The 23781-nt window shown below is 35.8% G+C and overlaps 5 non-coding genes across 5 annotated transcripts; all 5 read left to right on the top strand.

The window, feature by feature from the left end:
* The first annotated feature begins 1379 nt into the window (after positions 1-1379).
* LOC135726971 (U1 spliceosomal RNA) lies at positions 1380-1544 on the top strand. The gene has a single exon (XR_010525058.1). It is a non-coding gene; the product is annotated as a U1 spliceosomal RNA (small nuclear RNA).
* Positions 1545-8784: 7240 nt separating this feature from the next.
* LOC135727006 (U2 spliceosomal RNA) lies at positions 8785-8975 on the top strand. The gene has a single exon (XR_010525090.1). It is a non-coding gene; the product is annotated as a U2 spliceosomal RNA (small nuclear RNA).
* Positions 8976-9782: 807 nt separating this feature from the next.
* On the top strand, positions 9783-9947 carry LOC135726968 (U1 spliceosomal RNA). The gene has a single exon (XR_010525057.1). It is a non-coding gene; the product is annotated as a U1 spliceosomal RNA (small nuclear RNA).
* Positions 9948-17199: 7252 nt separating this feature from the next.
* On the top strand, positions 17200-17390 carry LOC135727005 (U2 spliceosomal RNA). Its single transcript, XR_010525089.1, has one exon. It is a non-coding gene; the product is annotated as a U2 spliceosomal RNA (small nuclear RNA).
* Positions 17391-18197: 807 nt separating this feature from the next.
* On the top strand, positions 18198-18362 carry LOC135726967 (U1 spliceosomal RNA). Its single transcript, XR_010525056.1, has one exon. It is a non-coding gene; the product is annotated as a U1 spliceosomal RNA (small nuclear RNA).
* Positions 18363-23781: the final 5419 nt, after the last annotated feature.

The raw sequence follows: 23781 nt of genomic DNA, 5'->3' as shown, positions 1-23781 counted from the left end.
AGCTGAAGGTGCAACAAAAGCGAAAGAGGCCGATTGGAATGTTAAAAACACCTGAAAACTTTTTTCACTACCCTTCATACTACAGCTGTCGAAAATCCACAGCAACTACAGCTGTCGAAAATCCACAGCAACGTCGACAGACCTGGAAGCATAGCTGTACTTGTTTAACTCACAACGACAACGGGTAAGTCATTGAGCCCTGTGTTTTTATTTATCCACGTTCTAAAATTGCTATGCTTTCGTTGTTTCTTGATTGCTCTGTACATTTCTTTGTTTCTATTCCACGTAAAGTTACTTTGTAATAACGAAACCATATATTTGAATGCGCAATTTAAATCCATTTGATTTAAATTGTTTCACATATTTCACTCTACACGGTTCAACCGGGCTGGAAACGGAATAAAAATAGGGTAGATCTCGAAGAATGTTTGGTCTCAGACGTGGCTTCGTGCGCTTTCCACCTGGTCACACACAGTAATGAAATGTTAGTCGGACGGCCTTCGGGGGCGCCGTTGATGTGATCGGTCACAGGAAGATGCGGCCGTCTGGCCTCAAAGGTAGTGATGGGCAGAGCGAGGCTTCGTGAAACACTGAAACAGTTGAATCAATTGTGTCGAGGCTTCGAAACATGGATCGAAACCGCCTCCACAGTGACACCTAGTGGTCATTTGCACGTATTGCCATAGAGCAGCCTTGACAAGGTTTTAGACGAGCACTGACAAATTGTATCCCACATGTTGTGTAATTGATATAAGTGATCAGGTAGGAGAGTGGATAGTGTCCTAGACTCTCATGCAAAAGCCCTTTGGATCGAACCCCGGGAAACGCATTGTTATTACCGTCGTCACAATTAAGTTACATATTTTTTGTTGTTGTTTTAACATCTGTTTGACAACTACATGAGCTTTTAGGCTCATCTTTGTCAATAACTATAAGCTGGTCTATTTAATAAATAAATAGAATAGAGATAAATACCACATAAACAATAAAAAATTAATAAAATATATCAAGCCACCATGTCACATCTGCTGTGTGTGGAAGGACTTAGCCTACTTCTTTTTTACAGATAATTTCTCCAGCCTTTGAAAAACTCCTCTCACAAAAACCCACAAGGTCAATATGCGTTTATTTCACTTTTATACAGATGTGCGATTGTGTTGTCTGTTCCCGACCGTGCCAATCAAACGCTGATTCGGCAGAACACACCTGATGAAACATTTAATGAAACACTTCGAGGCTTCGTTTGGTCATAGTCACGTGACATGGGTGTTTTGAATCACGCTTCGGATCAGTGTTTCGACACATCTGCGCTTCGGGATCTCGCAAAGCTTCGGAACGACTGTTTCGCGTCAGCCATCCCTACTCAAAGGGTGTCGCTCATACTTACCTGGCAGGGGAGACACCATGATCATGAAGGTGGTTCACCCAGGGCGAGGCTCAGCCATTGCACTCCGGTTGTGCTGACCCTTTGCGAATTCCCCAAATGTGGGAATCTCGACTGCAAAATTTCTGATAGTGGGGGACTGCGTTCGCGCTCTCCCCTGACCTATGTGTTAAAAATAGATTCTTTTGTCGTTTTACGTAAAATCCAAGAGACGTCTAACCACGGCCCAAGAATACATTAGTCATCAAAAAAGCGGCTATTCAACGACTACATAATTTCTAATAGACAGCGAATATGTGTCTAGGCTAAAACAAGGCTTAATTTGGGCTGTCAGTGAAAATCTAATAGACGTTTGACCATTCCAAAAGAATAGACTAGCCATTAAATAGAACCACAATCAAACGGCTACATGTCTAAGAGACAGTCAACAAAATAATGCTTAGATGATTCTTTTATTTCCAATATAAGAGGTTCTCGGGAATGGCAATCATCCAAACTAATAAATTATAAAGGCTTTTATAAGAAAATGACAACAGTTAAACAACATAGACAGCGTTGGGCAATACAAAATGCTAATAAATACAAGACAAATTGAAATATTGTACATGCATGTACATTAAACAAGCCAACAAATCTGCCAATGGGCTACGACAATTTTTCTTGAATTAAGTGTTTATATCTAGATTTGTTTCTTACCCCTTTGGCAGATTTATTTGCTTGTTTTAAGCCCAAATTCGCTTAAATTTTGAGTTTTTTTCTCCCTAAAGGCTAGGCTTATTTTCTTAGGGCATTTTGCTCATCAAAAAATGCATCTTATTTTAAGACTTTCTAGATATTTGTACAGTGAAAACAGTTCGAAATAACAAGTAAGAAATGATTTTTTGCAATGTATTCATTCATTCGCTACCCTTCATAATACAGCTGTCGAAAAACCACAGCAACGTCGACAGACCTGGAAGCGTAGCTGTATTTGTTTAACTCACAAAGACAACGGGTAAAGTATTTTCTTGATTACCTAAATGACTTGCCGTAAGAAAATAAGTTTAGGTTTAAGGGGGGGAAATACAGTTTAAAGGGATATTTCAATTTATGATGATAATTCTGTCATCATTTACTCATGCATACAGGCTTACAACAACACGAGGATTAGTTTTTTTCTGAGTAACACAAAAGAAGGTATTTTGAGGAATGATGGTAAACCCACAGCAGATAGTCACCATTGACTTCCATAGTAGGAATAAAAAAAATATGATGGAATTTATTAGGTACCATCAACCGTGTGCTAACCATCACTTTGCAAAATATTTTCTTCATCATTTATCACGATACTTCCAAAATATTTTTTCCTACTAAGTCAATGTTTCATTATTTGCTTTACAAGCTTAAAAATGATGGTGACATGATTCCATGGTAATCACAAACAGTTAAACAAGTAAGATAATCACCATTACTTTTAAAAGCATTTTGAAAATTGCTTGCTTATGCTGGGAGTAAAGGTATTTCACGCAGTGCGCATCCTCTTTAAAAGGTAATGTATGCTTCTTTTAAAGCTGACACATTTGCCACATTAAAATAACAGAAATGTGTACTTTTTAAACTTTTTGGAGCCGGTGTGTCTGTGTTCTTGGGGCACACATCTACATGTAAAAGCAGAATTGCTTATTATTCTTCTCTATTTCTTGTATAGGTCAATTATGAGTGAAGAACCGTTCACCAAATGAAGACCGCAGCCAGGTGACGGGATTCTGTGGTAATCGCAAACAGGTAAACCAGTAAAATAATCATCATTTATTGTTAAAATAATTTTGAAAATTGAAGTTCTGTGTGTTCTTATTGTACTTTATTTATTTCTGCAGGTAAGCACCATACCGTAAGCTTCATTCCCTTTATAACAGGTAAGGTTCATACTGTTTTATTCTTTTGTACTGTTTTATTCGTACTGTTTTAAATCATTCAGTAAATGCAAAGTTAAACTGATGTGTTTTTAATCTAGATTTAAAAGTGTCTACTGTTGAAGCACATCTGATCTCTTCTGAAAGCTGATAATAACTAAATGCTGATGCACCTTGTTTTGAGTGAACCCCTGTTTTTTCTAAATGACCTGATCCTATTGCTCCGAGTAATCGGTTTCATATTCGATTAGCATATCTGTCATGTATTTCGGCCTGTAGCCATGAAGTGGTTTTTAAACAAGTAACAGTACTTTTTTAATCCATTGTCCATTGCAATAATCGGCCCTGCTGGTGATGAAAGCATGAACAAGTTTCTCTAAGTCCTGTCTTGAGACAAAACCTCCAATTCTGGCAATATTTCTGAGATGGTAGTAAAAGCAGAATTCCTTATTATTTTTCTCTATCTCAGGCTCTATGGCATATATGTCATGATTTTATTTGTCTATTTATATGTCTATTTACAAGGACTGCCTTGGCCAAACGTTATTGTTAATTAATATTGAAGCAGTTATTTAACATATTTCCTTTGAGTAGTGATTTGTGTAATGATCCATATATCTATTTTTATGTATATTTTTAACTTAGGAATGTGATTTTAAAGCACATATTTGTTATTGTATGACACCTCTCATGTTATGAAAGTAAAAAATAAATGTATTTTCTGATGTCTTGCATTTCTGTTTTTAAACTGTTAATCCTTATCAAGTGCTATACATTAGAAAGTGGATAAATAACAAAAATGTCACTCCTGACAGCTGATAAATTAATCGTTCTTTATAGCACCACTGAGGTGAGCATTTTTCAAGGCAAGATTCTTTATAGAACCGTATAAAAAGGTTCTATATAGTACCAAAAAAACGGGTTCTGCTATGGTTACAAGCTGAAGAACCCTTATTTGGTACTATTTAGGAGCATTTGTCTTTAGAGTGTTGCGTAGGTTCGAAACTTTCAATCTTTAAACCAAAAAAAAGGGTCACACGGTTTTATTTGTGGTGTGGACATGAACACGCTGCAGGCATTGAAATGTAATTTGTAATTTATTGTCTCATTTCATATTTAACAAATAGAAAGCAAAGTGCTATTCAATCAGTTTAACTAAACAACTGGTGTTCCTCAATTTTGGGGCCTATTTTGTTCAGTATATCAGTTTTGTTCAGTTTTGTATGTGCATGCAAAAAGCATTCAGCGAGCAAATTAACTGAAGCTTTACCTTCGTGTTTCTTTTTGTATGAGTGATAACTGTTTCTGTATGTATTTGTATGGTTTTTTTACAAGTATAGAGTGAAATGCACACGGTGAGTAATGAACGCAGACCTTCAGTGCCGGATCTCTGACCCGCTAACCTCCATCCCGACAGCCAGCGCCTTCTCCGGATGCCATTGCGGTATCGCTCCTCAGCTTTTTGGGTAAAATCGAGTGGACACCGGGGACTACACGTTTGAATGGATTTTTGACCTTCGGCTATGGAAGCGAGGCTTGCTCCGTCCACTCCGTGCATCGACTCTGGCGCTTTCCGGGGACAAATAAGGTGAGTTTAAAACCAGAGTTTGCTTCTTTTGTGCGTGGTTGCCAGTTTGTTTGCCAATCCGTGGTCATAATATGTTCCGCTTCGTGGTTTCTCCATCGCTCAGTACTTTTCTGTGTTTCTATTTTACGTAAAGCTAACACCAAAACGATTGTGGAAAGCGCTATATAGATTGTTCTCAAAGAAAAAACGAGAAACAAACCCATGTGAATATGGGTCAAATTATCTAGGCGGAGCACTTCGTTCAAAGAAAAACGCAACAGAATTGTTTGCGTTGAACAAAGACAATGGTGCGTGCAGACATCGAATGTGTATTGTGGATAAAAAATGGCCAGTGGGGTGGGACAATTTTTCTTGAATTAAGTGTTTATGGGAAAAGTTAACGAATTTTTTCTTACCCTGTAGGCAGATTTATTTGCTTGTTTTAAGCATAAAATAACAGGAGAAGAAATTGTGTAGGGGGAGCAGAGGGTTTTTTTTTTCGTTCAAAGAAAAGCAGCGTGGCACGAATGAATGTTTGGCTGAAATGCTATCGTAATTTCCCCCTTAATTTTCCTTACAAACATGAAACCAGAGAGAAGGGCCAGTTGGCATCGAATTGCACCTTGTATTCGGTGATTGATTGAGGAAAAATATGCGTATGTGTATATATACACTTGTTTTGTTGAACAGAGACAATGGCCGCGTGCTCCAGCGTCACCTATATGCCTATTTCACAAAATGGCGCCTTTGACCGGAAGTAAGGAAAACATCGTTCAGGTTGCACCACTACGATGGCCACTCAATATAGTATGGACTGACAGCTGCTTTGTTTTCTCCTACACATGAATTTACTTGTAAAAATAACAATAACATATATTGTCGATTGGTGTTATATTATTTTTTTAGCATTTCGTCTTATCAAAATATATCATATGTTAGACAGCTGTCAATTTTAAATAAAATAACGAGACATACATAACTATTCGTGTCTGCTCCCGTTTATTGTAATGAGTCTGCACATTTGGAGAAATACTTAGACATTTTACTTCTTATTTCTTTAGACTGAATAATTATTTCTTATTAATTCCAAAGTATGAGACCCGATGATCTAATCGTGGTGTATGTGCTATTCCTCGTTTGTTTGCCTGCATCCATTGCTTTACGGCTTGCTTGTTGCGTTGAAATGCACATTTGATTTCTTTACCAGCATTGGATTTAGACCATTCAATGAGAAGAGTTAACAGCGTTTATTATGATTGATAAGCCCTCAACGGAGAATGAAGTCTGCATACATTAAAAGCCTTATTTTGTTTTTATCGTGTGCCTTCCAAAATGTATGCGACGAAACTTAAATCACGCAAAAAATGAATGGTAACTAGACGTGCTTGTTGTGTGCAGGGAGTGCATTTATTTGTAAACTTTTGCTAAATCAAAATGGTTTATTTGTATTTGCTTTTTACCTGGGTTTTATCAGGTTCGCAGTCGGGACATTTTTAATCCATAGTGTATGGAGTTATCTAGTAGAAAATGATCTGCTGTTTTTTGGTAGAATGTTGTGTGAGCTAAAGAAACGAGGAATAAAACACACACCGCGATTAAAAAAATCAGATCGCATACTTTTTAATTGAAAATAAATAATAATTAATTTCAAAGAAATAAGAAGTAAAATGTGTAAGTATTCCTCAAAATGTGCTTTGGACTAAGTCCCCCGTCATCACAGCAAACGGGAGCAGACCCGAATAGGTATGTCTAGTTATTTTATTAACAATTCCCAGCCGTCTGTAAATTCATGTTTGAAAGAAAAAAGTAAATGAATATCTTACTTACTGTTTTTGTCTTGTTTTCTAGTGAATATCTGACAATTCTTAAATGGAGATACATTTACTTGGTAAGCAAAGTGGCTTAAGATATTATGTATTGTAATAGAAAATTGTTATAAAAACGTTTTGTTTTTGCTGGGAATTCTTGTATATATTTCACAGCTATATAATTAATTATAATAACGCACTTTTTGTTGATAAACATGTTAAAAAATACATTAACACAGAATAATGTGGCAACAAATCAAACGTGCATTTAAATGCAACAAGCAGAAAATAAATAAATAAAGCAAATGCATGGAAAAGAAACGAGGAATAAAACAAACACCGCGATTAAAAAAAATCAGATTGCATACTTTGTAATTGAAAATAAATAATAATTAATTCCAAAGAAATAAGAAGTAAAATGTGTAAGTATTCCTCAAAATGTGCTTTGGACTAAGTCCCCGTCATCACAGCAAACGGGAGCAGACCCGAATAGGTATGTCTAGTTATTTTATTTAAAATTTCCAGCCGTCTGTAAATTCATGTTTGAAAGAAAAAAGTAAATGAATATCTTACTTACTGTTTTTGTCTTGTTTTCTTGTGAATATCTGACAATTCCTAAATGGAGATACATTTACTTGGTAAGCAAAGTGGCTTAAGATATTATGTATTGTAATAGAAAATTGTTATAAAAGCGTTTTGTGTTTGCTGGGAATTCACAGCCATATAATTAATTATAATAACGCACTTTTTGTTTATAAACATGTTAAAAAATACATTAACACAGAATAATGTGGCAACAAATCAAACGTGCATTTAAATGCAACAAGCAAAAATAAATAAATAAAGCAAATGCACGGAAAAGAAACGAGGAATAAAACAAACACCGCGATTAAAAAATCAGATCGTATACTTTGTAATAATTGAAATAAATTATAAAAATCAACAGGTTTATATTTAAAACAAGTAAAAAATATCTGCCAGCGGGGTAAGAAAAATAAACTTAATTCTAGTTTCAACTTAATTCAATAATAAACTCAATTTAGGTTTATTTTTCTTACCCCACTGGCAGATATTTTTACTTGTTTTAAGCCTTAACCTATTACATTTTAGAATTTATTTCAGTAAACAAGACTTAAATTCTAAGCCACTTTGCTTATTAAGTAAATGTATCTTGATTTAAGAATTATTTTTTAACTCGAAAACATGAATAAAATACTAAGTAAACGAACAGATTGGGATGTTCAAAACACTTAAACATTTTTTTTTTCACTCTACCCTTCATATTACAGCTGTCGAAAAACCACAGCAACGTTGACAGACCTGGAAGCCATGATATATTAGCAGTTTTTAAAATAAGTTAAATCTAGAATCCTTATTGGCTTTAGATACTTAAAAGCAATGAATGATCTTCTTTCTTTTGAATTGATTTGGTATTATGGAGGAGCTCTGTGTCTGGTTATTGAAGATGATTTGGTCTTTGCTCCTATGTTGGCTTATTTTTTGTTATTTCCGTTACTATATATATATATATTTTTTTTTTCCCCTTTGTTTTTTCTGATTTGAGGTTATGAAAATGTTTTAATTTGTAATAAAGGTTTTTTGAAAATTCTAAATTCTCTCTCTCTCTCTCTCTCATGAGCGTGGATCAGTTCCTGCATCAAGGAAAAAATGCGCATCCTGGTAAATTTCAGAAGTTAGACGACTGAGCTGCAGCGGACAGCGTAAGATTTATGAAAACACATTTGAGAAGAAAGGCAAAGCATGTTTCACAGTTAATCCAAGACCATAATGACAATTTTGCGCTCTGTTTCCCGAAGCTCGTGGAGGTGTGGAGCAGCATACACAGTTAAGGTATGTGCGATCTACCGGCATTACCTTTACGATCGACGTATTGGATCTGCAAGCTGCAAGCAAATTAACTGAAGCTTTACTTCATGTTTCTGTTTGGTTAAGCGATGACTGCTTTTTCCCAACAGTTTGTGTGTGTTTTCTGCATGGGTTTAGAAAACATGAACTTCTGATCTGCTAGCTCAACGTTCTACCTCTGTAACGTATAGAGTTAAATGCCCGCTAGCCTCCACCCCAAAAGCCAGCGCCTTCGCCGGCTCCCCCTTTGGCTGCGTCTATTCCGGTATCGCTTCTCGGCCTTTTGGCTAAGATCAAGTGTAGTATCTGTTCTTATCAGTTTAATGTCTGATACGTCTCCTATCCGGAGACTATATGTTAAATGGATTTTTGACCTTCGGAAATGGAAGCGGAGCTTGCTCCTTCCACTCCATGCATCAACATGGTATTGCAGTGTTTCCATGAATGGTGCGCTCCCCTTCTCGGGGACAAATAAGTCAAATACAAAAAAAGAATTTGCTTCTTTTGTGCGTGAATGACGGTGTTTTTTCTAATACGTGTGTTTTAAAATTGCTGTGTTTTCGTTGGCTTTATTGGTTTAACGAAAAGCTTGCGTGGAAATGAACACGCTGATAAAGAAATGTTTTTGTAATGTATTTAATTATTTTCTTTACAAGTTTGTGGTGGTGATCCGAGGACGAATTAAACATCCTCGACACAGCTGAAGGTGCAACAAAAGCGAAAGAGGCCGATTGGAATGTTAAAAACACCTGAAAACTTTTTTCACTACCCTTCATACTACAGCTGTCGAAAATCCACAGCAACTACAGCTGTCGAAAATCCACAGCAACGTCGACAGACCTGGAAGCATAGCTGTACTTGTTTAACTCACAACGACAACGGGTAAGTCATTGAGCCCTGTGTTTTTATTTATCCACGTTCTAAAATTGCTATGCTTTCGTTGTTTCTTGATTGCTCTGTACATTTCTTTGTTTCTATTCCACGTAAAGTTACTTTGTAATAACGAAACCATATATTTGAATGCGCAATTTAAATCCATTTGATTTAAATTGTTTCACATATTTCACTCTACACGGTTCAACCGGGCTGGAAACGGAATAAAAATAGGGTAGATCTCGAAGAATGTTTGGTCTCAGACGTGGCTTCGTGCGCTTTCCACCTGGTCACACACAGTAATGAAATGTTAGTCGGACGGCCTTCGGGGGCGCCGTTGATGTGATCGGTCACAGGAAGATGCGGCCGTCTGGCCTCAAAGGGTGTCGCTCATACTTACCTGGCAGGGGAGACACCATGATCATGAAGGTGGTTCACCCAGGGCGAGGCTCAGCCATTGCACTCCGGTTGTGCTGACCCTTTGCGAATTCCCCAAATGTGGGAATCTCGACTGCAAAATTTCTGATAGTGGGGGACTGCGTTCGCGCTCTCCCCTGACCTATGTGTTAAAAATAGATTCTTTTGTCGTTTTACGTAAAATCCAAGAGACGTCTAACCACGGCCCAAGAATACATTAGTCATCAAAAAAGCGGCTATTCAACGACTACATAATTTCTAATAGACAGCGAATATGTGTCTAGGCTAAAACAAGGCTTAATTTGGGCTGTCAGTGAAAATCTAATAGACGTTTGACCATTCCAAAAGAATAGACTAGCCATTAAATAGAACCACAATCAAACGGCTACATGTCTAAGAGACAGTCAACAAAATAATGCTTAGATGATTCTTTTATTTCCAATATAAGAGGTTCTCGGGAATGGCAATCATCCAAACTAATAAATTATAAAGGCTTTTATAAGAAAATGACAACAGTTAAACAACATAGACAGCGTTGGGCAATACAAAATGCTAATAAATACAAGACAAATTGAAATATTGTACATGCATGTACATTAAACAAGCCAACAAATCTGCCAATGGGCTACGACAATTTTTCTTGAATTAAGTGTTTATATCTAGATTTGTTTCTTACCCCTTTGGCAGATTTATTTGCTTGTTTTAAGCCCAAATTCGCTTAAATTTTGAGTTTTTTTCTCCCTAAAGGCTAGGCTTATTTTCTTAGGGCATTTTGCTCATCAAAAAATGCATCTTATTTTAAGACTTTCTAGATATTTGTACAGTGAAAACAGTTCGAAATAACAAGTAAGAAATGATTTTTTGCAATGTATTCATTCATTCGCTACCCTTCATAATACAGCTGTCGAAAAACCACAGCAACGTCGACAGACCTGGAAGCGTAGCTGTATTTGTTTAACTCACAAAGACAACGGGTAAAGTATTTTCTTGATTACCTAAATGACTTGCCGTAAGAAAATAAGTTTAGGTTTAAGGGGGGGAAATACAGTTTAAAGGGATATTTCAATTTATGATGATAATTCTGTCATCATTTACTCATGCATACAGGCTTACAACAACACGAGGATTAGTTTTTTTCTGAGTAACACAAAAGAAGGTATTTTGAGGAATGATGGTAAACCCACAGCAGATAGTCACCATTGACTTCCATAGTAGGAATAAAAAAAATATGATGGAATTTATTAGGTACCATCAACCGTGTGCTAACCATCACTTTGCAAAATATTTTCTTCATCATTTATCACGATACTTCCAAAATATTTTTTCCTACTAAGTCAATGTTTCATTATTTGCTTTACAAGCTTAAAAATGATGGTGACATGATTCCATGGTAATCACAAACAGTTAAACAAGTAAGATAATCACCATTACTTTTAAAAGCATTTTGAAAATTGCTTGCTTATGCTGGGAGTAAAGGTATTTCACGCAGTGCGCATCCTCTTTAAAAGGTAATGTATGCTTCTTTTAAAGCTGACACATTTGCCACATTAAAATAACAGAAATGTGTACTTTTTAAACTTTTTGGAGCCGGTGTGTCTGTGTTCTTGGGGCACACATCTACATGTAAAAGCAGAATTGCTTATTATTCTTCTCTATTTCTTGTATAGGTCAATTATGAGTGAAGAACCGTTCACCAAATGAAGACCGCAGCCAGGTGACGGGATTCTGTGGTAATCGCAAACAGGTAAACCAGTAAAATAATCATCATTTATTGTTAAAATAATTTTGAAAATTGAAGTTCTGTGTGTTCTTATTGTACTTTATTTATTTCTGCAGGTAAGCACCATACCGTAAGCTTCATTCCCTTTATAACAGGTAAGGTTCATACTGTTTTATTCTTTTGTACTGTTTTATTCGTACTGTTTTAAATCATTCAGTAAATGCAAAGTTAAACTGATGTGTTTTTAATCTAGATTTAAAAGTGTCTACTGTTGAAGCACATCTGATCTCTTCTGAAAGCTGATAATAACTAAATGCTGATGCACCTTGTTTTGAGTGAACCCCTGTTTTTTCTAAATGACCTGATCCTATTGCTCCGAGTAATCGGTTTCATATTCGATTAGCATATCTGTCATGTATTTCGGCCTGTAGCCATGAAGTGGTTTTTAAACAAGTAACAGTACTTTTTTAATCCATTGTCCATTGCAATAATCGGCCCTGCTGGTGATGAAAGCATGAACAAGTTTCTCTAAGTCCTGTCTTGAGACAAAACCTCCAATTCTGGCAATATTTCTGAGATGGTAGTAAAAGCAGAATTCCTTATTATTTTTCTCTATCTCAGGCTCTATGGCATATATGTCATGATTTTATTTGTCTATTTATATGTCTATTTACAAGGACTGCCTTGGCCAAACGTTATTGTTAATTAATATTGAAGCAGTTATTTAACATATTTCCTTTGAGTAGTGATTTGTGTAATGATCCATATATCTATTTTTATGTATATTTTTAACTTAGGAATGTGATTTTAAAGCACATATTTGTTATTGTATGACACCTCTCATGTTATGAAAGTAAAAAATAAATGTATTTTCTGATGTCTTGCATTTCTGTTTTTAAACTGTTAATCCTTATCAAGTGCTATACATTAGAAAGTGGATAAATAACAAAAATGTCACTCCTGACAGCTGATAAATTAATCGTTCTTTATAGCACCACTGAGGTGAGCATTTTTCAAGGCAAGATTCTTTATAGAACCGTATAAAAAGGTTCTATATAGTACCAAAAAAACGGGTTCTGCTATGGTTACAAGCTGAAGAACCCTTATTTGGTACTATTTAGGAGCATTTGTCTTTAGAGTGTTGCGTAGGTTCGAAACTTTCAATCTTTAAACCAAAAAAAAGGGTCACACGGTTTTATTTGTGGTGTGGACATGAACACGCTGCAGGCATTGAAATGTAATTTGTAATTTATTGTCTCATTTCATATTTAACAAATAGAAAGCAAAGTGCTATTCAATCAGTTTAACTAAACAACTGGTGTTCCTCAATTTTGGGGCCTATTTTGTTCAGTATATCAGTTTTGTTCAGTTTTGTATGTGCATGCAAAAAGCATTCAGCGAGCAAATTAACTGAAGCTTTACCTTCGTGTTTCTTTTTGTATGAGTGATAACTGTTTCTGTATGTATTTGTATGGTTTTTTTACAAGTATAGAGTGAAATGCACACGGTGAGTAATGAACGCAGACCTTCAGTGCCGGATCTCTGACCCGCTAACCTCCATCCCGACAGCCAGCGCCTTCTCCGGATGCCATTGCGGTATCGCTCCTCGGCTTTTTGGGTAAAATCGAGTGGACACCGGGGACTACACGTTTGAATGGATTTTTGACCTTCGGCTATGGAAGCGAGGCTTGCTCCGTCCACTCCGTGCATCGACTCTGGCGCTTTCCGGGGACAAATAAGGTGAGTTTAAAACCAGAGTTTGCTTCTTTTGTGCGTGGTTGCCAGTTTGTTTGCCAATCCGTGGTCATAATATGTTCCGCTTCGTGGTTTCTCCATCGCTCAGTACTTTTCTGTGTTTCTATTTTACGTAAAGCTAACACCAAAACGATTGTGGAAAGCGCTATATAGATTGTTCTCAAAGAAAAAACGAGAAACAAACCCATGTGAATATGGGTCAAATTATCTAGGCGGAGCACTTCGTTCAAAGAAAAACGCAACAGAATTGTTTGCGTTGAACAAAGACAATGGTGCGTGCAGACATCGAATGTGTATTGTGGATAAAAAATGGCCAGTGGGGTGGGACAATTTTTCTTGAATTAAGTGTTTATGGGAAAAGTTAACGAATTTTTTCTTACCCTGTAGGCAGATTTATTTGCTTGTTTTAAGCATAAAATAACAGGAGAAGAAATTGTGTAGGGGGAGCAGAGGGTTTTTTTTTTCGTTCAAAGAAAAGCAGCGTGGCACGAATGAATGTTTGGCTGAAATGCTATCGTAATTTCCCCCTTAATTTTCCTTACAAACATGAAACCAGAAAGAAGGGCCAGTTGGCATCGAATTGCACCTTGTATTCGGTGATTGATTGAGGAAAAATATGCGTATGTGTATATATACACTTGTTTTGTTGAACAGAGACAATGGTCGCGTGCTCCAGCGTCACCTATATGCCTATTTCACAAAATGGCGCCTTTGACCGGAAGTAAGGAAAACATCGTTCAGGTTGCACCACTACGATGGCCACTCAATATAGTATGGACTGACAGCTGCTTTGTTTTCTCCTACACATGAATTTACTTGTAAAAATAACAATAACATATATTGTCGATTGGTGTTATATTATTTTTTTAGCATTTCGTCTTATCAAAATATATCATATGTTAGACAGCTGTCAATTTTAAATAAAATAACGAGACATACATAACTATTCGTGTCTGCTCCCGTTTATTGTAATGAGTCTGCACATTTGGAGAAATACTTAGACATTTTACTTCTTATTTCTTTAGACTGAATAATTATTTCTTATTAATTCCAAAGTATGAGACCCGATGATCTAATCGTGGTGTATGTGCTATTCCTCGTTTGTTTGCCTGCATCCATTGCTTTACGGCTTGCTTGTTGCGTTGAAATGCACATTTGATTTCTTTACCAGCATTGGATTTAGACCATTCAATGAGAAGAGTTAACAGCGTTTATTATGATTGATAAGCCCTCAACGGAGAATGAAGTCTGCATACATTAAAAGCCTTATTTTGTTTTTATCGTGTGCCTTCCAAAATGTATGCGACGAAACTTAAATCACGCAAAAAATGAATGGTAACTAGACGTGCTTGTTGTGTGCAGGGAGTGCATTTATTTGTAAACTTTTGCTAAATCAAAATGGTTTATTTGTATTTGCTTTTTACCTGGGTTTTATCAGGTTCGCAGTCGGGACATTTTTAATCCATAGTGTATGGAGTTATCTAGTAGAAAATGATCTGCTGTTTTTTGGTAGAATGTTGTGTGAGCTAAAGAAACGAGGAATAAAACACACACCGCGATTAAAAAAATCAGATCGCATACTTTGTAATTGAAAATAAATAATAATTAATTTCAAAGAAATAAGAAGTAAAATGTGTAAGTATTCCTCAAAATGTGCTTTGGACTAAGTCCCCCGTCATCACAGCAAACGGGAGCAGACCCGAATAGGTATGTCTAGTTATTTTATTAAAAATTCCCAGCCGTCTGTAAATTCATGTTTGAAAGAAAAAAGTAAATGAATATCTTACTTACTGTTTTTGTCTTGTTTTCTAGTGAATATCTGACAATTCTTAAATGGAGATACATTTACTTGGTAAGCAAAGTGGCTTAAGATATTATGTATTGTAATAGAAAATTGTTATAAAAACGTTTTGTTTTTGCTGGGAATTCTTGTATATATTTCACAGCTATATAATTAATTATAATAACGCACTTTTTGTTGATAAACATGTTAAAAAATACATTAACACAGAATAATGTGGCAACAAATCAAACGTGCATTTAAATGCAACAAGCAGAAAATAAATAAATAAAGCAAATGCATGGAAAAGAAACGAGGAATAAAACAAACACCGCGATTAAAAAAAATCAGATCGCATACTTTGTAATTGAAAATAAATAATAATTAATTCCAAAGAAATAAGAAGTAAAATGTGTAAGTATTCCTCAAAATGTGCTTTGGACTAAGTCCCCGTCATCACAGCAAACGGGAGCAGACCCGAATAGGTATGTCTAGTTATTTTATTTAAAATTTCCAGCCGTCTGTAAATTCATGTTTGAAAGAAAAAAGTAAATGAATATCTTACTTACTGTTTTTGTCTTGTTTTCTTGTGAATATCTGACAATTCTTAAATGGAGATACATTTACTTGGTAAGCAAAGTGGCTTAAGATATTATGTATTGTAATAGAAAATTGTTATAAAAGCGTTTTGTGTTTGCTGGGAATTCACAGCCATATAATTAATTATAATAACGCACTTTTTGTTTATAAACATGTTAAAAAATACATTAACACAGAATAATGTGGCAACAAATCAAACGTGCATTTAAATGCAACAAGCAAAAATAAATAAATAAAGCAAATGCACGGAAAAGAAACGAGGAATAAAACAAACACCGCGATTAAAAAATCAGATCGTATACTTTGTAATAATTGAAATAAATTATAAAAATCAACAGGTTTATATTTAAAACAAGTAAAAAATATCTGCCAGCGGGGTAAGAAAAATAAACTTAATTCTAGTTTCAACTTAATTCAATAATAAACTCAATTTAGGTTTATTTTTCTTACCCCACTGGCAGATATTTTTACTTGTTTTAAGCCTTAACCTATTACATTTTAGAATTTATTTCAGTAAACAAGACTTAAATTCTAAGCCACTTTGCTTATTAAGTAAATGTATCTTGATTTAAGAATTATTTTTTAACTCGAAAACATGAATAAAATACTAAGTAAACGAACAGATTGGGATGTTCAAAACACTTAAACATTTTTTTTTCACTCTACCCTTCATATTACAGCTGTCGAAAAACCACAGCAACGTTGACAGACCTGGAAGCCATGATATATTAGCAGTTTTTAAAATAAGTTAAATCTAGAATCCTTATTGGTTTTAGATACTTAAAAGCAATGAATGATCTTCTTTCTTTTGAATTGATTTGGTATTATGGAGGAGCTCTGTGTCTGGTTATTGAAGATGATTTGGTCTTTGCTCCTATGTTGGCTTATTTTTTGTTATTTCCGTTACTATATATATATATATATATTTTTTTTTCCCCTTTGTTTTTTCTGATTTGAGGTTATGAAAATGTTTTAATTTGTAATAAAGGTTTTTTGAAAATTCTAAATTCTCTCTCTCTCTCTCTCTCTCTCTCTCTCATGAGCGTGGATCAGTTCCTGCATCAAGGAAAAAATGCGCATCCTGGTAAATTTCAGAAGTTAGACGACTGAGCTGCAGCGGACAGCGTAAGATTTATGAAAACACATTTGAGAAGAAAGGCAAAGCATGTTTCACAGTTAATCCAAGACCATAATGACAATTTTGCGCTCTGTTTCCCGAAGCTCGTGGAGGCGTGGAGCAGCATACACAGTTAAGGTATGTGCGATCTACCGGCATTACCTTTACGATCGACGTATTGGATCTGCAAGCTGCAAGCAAATTAACTGAAGCTTTACTTCATGTTTCTGTTTGGTTAAGCGATGACTGCTTTTTCCCAACAGTTTGTGTGTGTTTTCTGCATGGGTTTAGAAAACATGAACTTCTGATCTGCTAGCTCAACGTTCTACCTCTGTAACGTATAGAGTTAAATGCCCGCTAGCCTCCACCCCAAAAGCCAGCGCCTTCGCCGGCTCCCCCTTTGGCTGCGTCTATTCCGGTATCGCTTCTCGGCCTTTTGGCTAAGATCAAGTGTAGTATCTGTTCTTATCAGTTTAATGTCTGATACGTCTCCTATCCGGAGACTATATGTTAAATGGATTTTTGACCTTCGGAAATGGAAGCGGAGCTTGCTCCTTCCACTCCATGCATCAACATGGTATTGCAGTGTTTCCATGAATGGTGCGCTCCCCTTCTCGGGGACAAATAAGTCAAATACAAAAAAAGAATTTGCTTCTTTTGTGCGTGAATGACGGTGTTTTTTCTAATACGTGTGTTTTAAAATTGCTGTGTTTTCGTTGGCTTTATTGGTTTAACGAAAAGCTTGCGTGGAAATGAACACGCTGATAAAGAAATGTTTTTGTAATGTATTTAATTATTTTCTTTACAAGTTTGTGGTGGTGATCCGAGGACGAATTAAACATCCTCGACACAGCTGAAGGTGCAACAAAAGCGAAAGAGGCCGATTGGAATGTTAAAAACACCTGAAAACTTTTTTCACTACCCTTCATACTACAGCTGTCGAAAATCCACAGCAACTACAGCTGTCGAAAATCCACAGCAACGTCGACAGACCTGGAAGCATAGCTGTACTTGTTTAACTCACAACGACAACGGGTAAGTCATTGAGCCCTGTGTTTTTATTTATCCACGTTCTAAAATTGCTATGCTTTCGTTGTTTCTTGATTGCTCTGTACATTTCTTTGTTTCTATTCCACGTAAAGTTACTTTGTAATAACGAAACCATATATTTGAATGCGCAATTTAAATCCATTTGATTTAAATTGTTTCACATATTTCACTCTACACGGTTCAACCGGGCTGGAAACGGAATAAAAATAGGGTAGATCTCGAAGAATGTTTGGTCTCAGACGTGGCTTCGTGCGCTTTCCACCTGGTCACACACAGTAATGAAATGTTAGTCGGACGGCCTTCGGGGGCGCCGTTGATGTGATCGGTCACAGGAAGATGCGGCCGTCTGGCCTCAAAGGGTGTCGCTCATACTTACCTGGCAGGGGAGACACCATGATCATGAAGGTGGTTCACCCAGGGCGAGGCTCAGCCATTGCACTCCGGTTGTGCTGACCCTTTGCGAATTCCCCAAATGTGGGAATCTCGACTGCAAAATTTCTGATAGTGGGGGACTGCGTTCGCGCTCTCCCCTGACCTATGTGTTAAAAATAGATTCTTTTGTCGTTTTACGTAAAATCCAAGAGACGTCTAACCACGGCCCAAGAATACATTAGTCATCAAAAAAGCGGCTATTCAACGACTACATAATTTCTAATAGACAGCGAATATGTGTCTAGGCTAAAACAAGGCTTAATTTGGGCTGTCAGTGAAAATCTAATAGACGTTTGACCATTCCAAAAGAATAGACTAGCCATTAAATAGAACCACAATCAAACGGCTACATGTCTAAGAGACAGTCAACAAAATAATGCTTAGATGATTCTTTTATTTCCAATATAAGAGGTTCTCGGGAATGGCAATCATCCAAACTAATAAATTATAAAGGCTTTTATAAGAAAATGACAACAGTTAAACAACATAGACAGCGTTGGGCAATACAAAATGCTAATAAATACAAGACAAATTGAAATATTGTACATGCATGTACATTAAACAAGCCAACAAATCTGCCAATGGGCTACGACAATTTTTCTTGAATTAAGTGTTTATATCTAGATTTGTTTCTTACCCCTTTGGCAGATTTATTTGCTTGTTTTAAGCCCAAATTCGCTTAAATTTTGAGTTTTTTTCTCCCTAAAGGCTAGGCTTATTTTCTTAGGGCATTTTGCTCATCAAAAAATGCATCTTATTTTAAGACTTTCTAGATATTTGTACAGTGAAAACAGTTCGAAATAACAAGTAAGAAATGATTTTTTGCAATGTATTCATTCATTCGCTACCCTTCATAATACAGCTGTCGAAAAACCACAGCAACGTCGACAGACCTGGAAGCGTAGCTGTATTTGTTTAACTCACAAAGACAACGGGTAAAGTATTTTCTTGATTACCTAAATGACTTGCCGTAAGAAAATAAGTTTAGGTTTAAGGGGGGGAAATACAGTTTAAAGGGATATTTCAATTCATGATGATAATTCTGTCATCATTTACTCATGCATACAGGCTTACAACAACACGAGGATTAGTTTTTTTCTGAGTAACACAAAAGAAGGTATTTTGAGGAATGATGGTAAACCCACAGCAGATAGTCACCATTGACTTCCATAGTAGGAATAAAAAAAATATGATGGAATTTATTAGGTACCATCAACCGTGTGCTAACCATCACTTTGCAAAATATTTTCTTCATCATTTATCACGATACTTCCAAAATATTTTTTCCTACTAAGTCAATGTTTCATTATTTGCTTTACAAGCTTAAAAATGATGGTGACATGATTCCATGGTAATCACAAACAGTTAAACAAGTAAGATAATCACCATTACTTTTAAAAGCATTTTGAAAATTGCTTGCTTATGCTGGGAGTAAAGGTATTTCACGCAGTGCGCATCCTCTTTAAAAGGTAATGTATGCTTCTTTTAAAGCTGACACATTTGCCACATTAAAATAACAGAAATGTGTACTTTTTAAACTTTTTGGAGCCGGTGTGTCTGTGTTCTTGGGGCACACATCTACATGTAAAAGCAGAATTGCTTATTATTCTTCTCTATTTCTTGTATAGGTCAATTATGAGTGAAGAACCGTTCACCAAATGAAGACCGCAGCCAGGTGACGGGATTCTGTGGTAATCGCAAACAGGTAAACCAGTAAAATAATCATCATTTATTGTTAAAATAATTTTGAAAATTGAAGTTCTGTGTGTTCTTATTGTACTTTATTTATTTCTGCAGGTAAGCACCATACCGTAAGCCTCATTCCCTTTATAACAGGTAAGGTTCATACTGTTTTATTCTTTTGTACTGTTTTATTCGTACTGTTTTAAATCATTCAGTAAATGCAAAGTTAAACTGATGTTAAACTGATGTGTTTTTAATCTAGATTTAAAAGTGTCTACTGTTGAAGCACATCTGATCTCTTCTGAAAGCTGATAATAACTAAATGCTGATGCACCTTGTTTTGAGTGAACCCCTGTTTTTTCTAAATGACCTGATCCTATTGCTCCGAGTAATCGGTTTCATATTCGATTAGCATATCTGTCATGTATTTCGGCCTGTAGCCATGAAGTGGTTTTTAAACAAGTAACAGTACTTTTTTAATCCATTGTCCATTGCAATAATCGGCCCTGCTGGTGATGAAAGCATGAACAAGTTTCTCTAAGTCCTGTCTTGAGACAAAACCTCCAATTCTGGCAATATTTCTGAGATGGTAGTAAAAGCAGAATTCCTTATTATTTTTCTCTATCTCAGGCTCTATGGCATATATGTCATGATTTTATTTGTCTATTTATATGTCTATTTACAAGGACTGCCTTGGCCAAACGTTATTGTTAATTAATATTGAAGCAGTTATTTAACATATTTCCTTTGAGTAGTGATTTGTGTAATGATCCATATATCTATTTTTATGTATATTTTTAACTTAGGAATGTGATTTTAAAGCACATATTTGTTATTGTATGACACCTCTCATGTTATGAAAGTAAAAAATAAATGTATTTTCTGATGTCTTGCATTTCTGTTTTTAAACTGTTAATCCTTATCAAGTGCTATACATTAGAAAGTGGATAAATAACAAAAATGTCACTCCTGACAGCTGATAAATTAATCGTTCTTTATAGCACCACTGAGGTGAGCATTTTTCAAGGCAAGATTCTTTATAGAACCGTATAAAAAGGTTCTATATAGTACCAAAAAAACGGGTTCTGCTATGGTTACAAGCTGAAGAACCCTTATTTGGTACTATTTAGGAGCATTTGTCTTTAGAGTGTTGCGTAGGTTCGAAACTTTCAATCTTTAAACCAAAAAAAAGGGTCACACGGTTTTATTTGTGGTGTGGACATGAACACGCTGCAGGCATTGAAATGTAATTTGTAATTTATTGTCTCATTTCATATTTAACAAATAGAAAGCAAAGTGCTATTCAATCAGTTTAACTAAACAACTGGTGTTCCTCAATTTTGGGGCCTATTTTGTTCAGTATATCAGTTTTGTTCAGTTTTGTATGTGCATGCAAAAAGCATTCAGCGAGCAAATTAACTGAAGCTTTACCTTCGTGTTTCTTTTTGTATGAGTGATAACTGTTTCTGTATGTATTTGTATGGTTTTTTTACAAGTATAGAGTGAAATGCACACGGTGAGTAATGAACGCAGACCTTCAGTGCCGGATCTCTGACCCGCTAACCTCCATCCCGACAGCCAGCGCCTTCTCCGGATGCCATTGCGGTATCGCTCCTCGGCTTTTTGGGTAAAATCGAGTGGACACCGGGGACTACACGTTTGAATGGATTTTTGACCTTCGGCTATGGAAGCGAGGCTTGCTCCGTCCACTCCGTGCATCGACTCTGGCGCTTTCCGGGGACAAATAAGGTGAGTTTAAAACCAGAGTTTGCTTCTTTTGTGCGTGGTTGCCAGTTTGTTTGCCAATCCGTGGTCATAATATGTTCTGCTTCGTGGTTTCTCCATCGCTCAGTACTTTTCTGTGTTTCTATTTTACGTAAAGCTAACACCAAAACGATTGTGGAAAACGCTATATAGATTGTTCTCAAAGAAAAAACGAGAAACAAACCCATGTGAATATGGGTCAAATTATCTAGGCGGAGCACTTCGTTCAAAGAAAAACGCAACAGAATTGTTTGCGTTGAACAAAGACAATGGTGCGTGCAGACATCGAATGTGTATTGTGGATAAAAAATGGCCAGTGGGGTGGGACAATTTTTCTTGAATTAAGTGTTTATGGGAAAAGTTAACGAATTTTTTCTTACCCTGTAGGCAGATTTATTTGCTTGTTTTAAGCATAAAATAACAGGAGAAGAAATTGTGTAGGGGAAGCAGAGGGTTTTTTTTTTCGTTCAAAGAAAAGCAGCGTGGCACGAATGAATGTTTGGCTGAAATGCTATCGTAATTTCCCCCTTAATTTTCCTTACAAACATGAAACCAGAGAGAAGGGCCAGTTGGCATCGAATTGCACCTTGTATTCGGTGATTGATTGAGGAAAAATATGCGTATGTGTATATATACACTTGTTTTGTTGAACAGAGACAATGGCCGCGTGCTCCAGCGTCACCTATATGCCTATTTCACAAAATGGCGCCTTTGACCGGAAGTAAGGAAAACATCGTTCAGGTTGCACCACTACGATGGCCACTCAATATAGTATGGACTGACAGCTGCTTTGTTTTCTCCTACACATGAATTTACTTGTAAAAATAACAATAACATATATTGTCGATTGGTGTTATATTATTTTTTTAGCATTTCGTCTTATCAAAATATATCATATGTTAGACAGCTGTCAATTTTAAATAAAATAACGAGACATACATAACTATTCGTGTCTGCTCCCGTTTATTGTAATGAGTCTGCACATTTGGAGAAATACTTAGACATTTTACTTCTTATTTCTTTAGACTGAATAATTATTTCTTATTAATTCCAAAGTATGAGACCCGATGATCTAATCGTGGTGTATGTGCTATTCCTCGTTTGTTTGCCTGCATCCATTGCTTTACGGCTTGCTTGTTGCGTTGAAATGCACATTTGATTTCTTTACCAGCATTGGATTTAGACCATTCAATGAGAAGAGTTAACAGCGTTTATTATGATTGATAAGCCCTCAACGGAGAATGAAGTCTGCATACATTAAAAGCCTTATTTTGTTTTTATCGTGTGCCTTCCAAAATGTATGCGACGAAACTTAAATCACGCAAAAAATGAATGGTAACTAGACGTGCTTGTTGTGTGCAGGGAGTGCATTTATTTGTAAACTTTTGCTAAATCAAAATGGTTTATTTGTATTTGCTTTTTACCTGGGTTTTATCAGGTTCGCAGTCGGGACATTTTTAATCCATAGTGTATGGAGTTATCTAGTAGAAAATGATCTGCTGTTTTTTGGTAGAATGTTGTGTGAGCTAAAGAAACGAGGAATAAAACACACACCGCGATTAAAAAAATCAGATCGCATACTTTGTAATTGAAAATAAATAATAATTAATTTCAAAGAAATAAGAAGTAAAATGTGTAAGTATTCCTCAAAATGTGCTTTGGACTAAGTCCCCCGTCATCACAGCAAACGGGAGCAGACCCGAATAGGTATGTCTAGTTATTTTATTAAAAATTCCCAGCCGTCTGTAAATTCATGTTTGAAAGAAAAAAGTAAATGAATATCTTACTTACTGTTTTTGTCTTGTTTTCTAGTGAATATCTGACAATTCTTAAATGGAGATACATTTACTTGGTAAGCAAAGTGGCTTAAGATATTATGTATTGTAATAGAAAATTGTTATAAAAACGTTTTGTTTTTGCTGGGAATTCTTGTATATATTTCACAGCTATATAATTAATTATAATAACGCACTTTTTGTTGATAAACATGTTAAAAAATACATTAACACAGAATAATGTGGCAACAAATCAAACGTGCATTTAAATGCAACAAGCAGAAAATAAATAAATAAA

This window comes from Paramisgurnus dabryanus, chromosome 9 (assembly GCF_030506205.2).
Source record: "Paramisgurnus dabryanus chromosome 9, PD_genome_1.1, whole genome shotgun sequence".
Classification (NCBI taxonomy): Eukaryota; Metazoa; Chordata; class Actinopteri; order Cypriniformes; family Cobitidae; genus Paramisgurnus; species Paramisgurnus dabryanus.
This window is presented reverse-complemented; position numbering and strand designations above follow the sequence as displayed.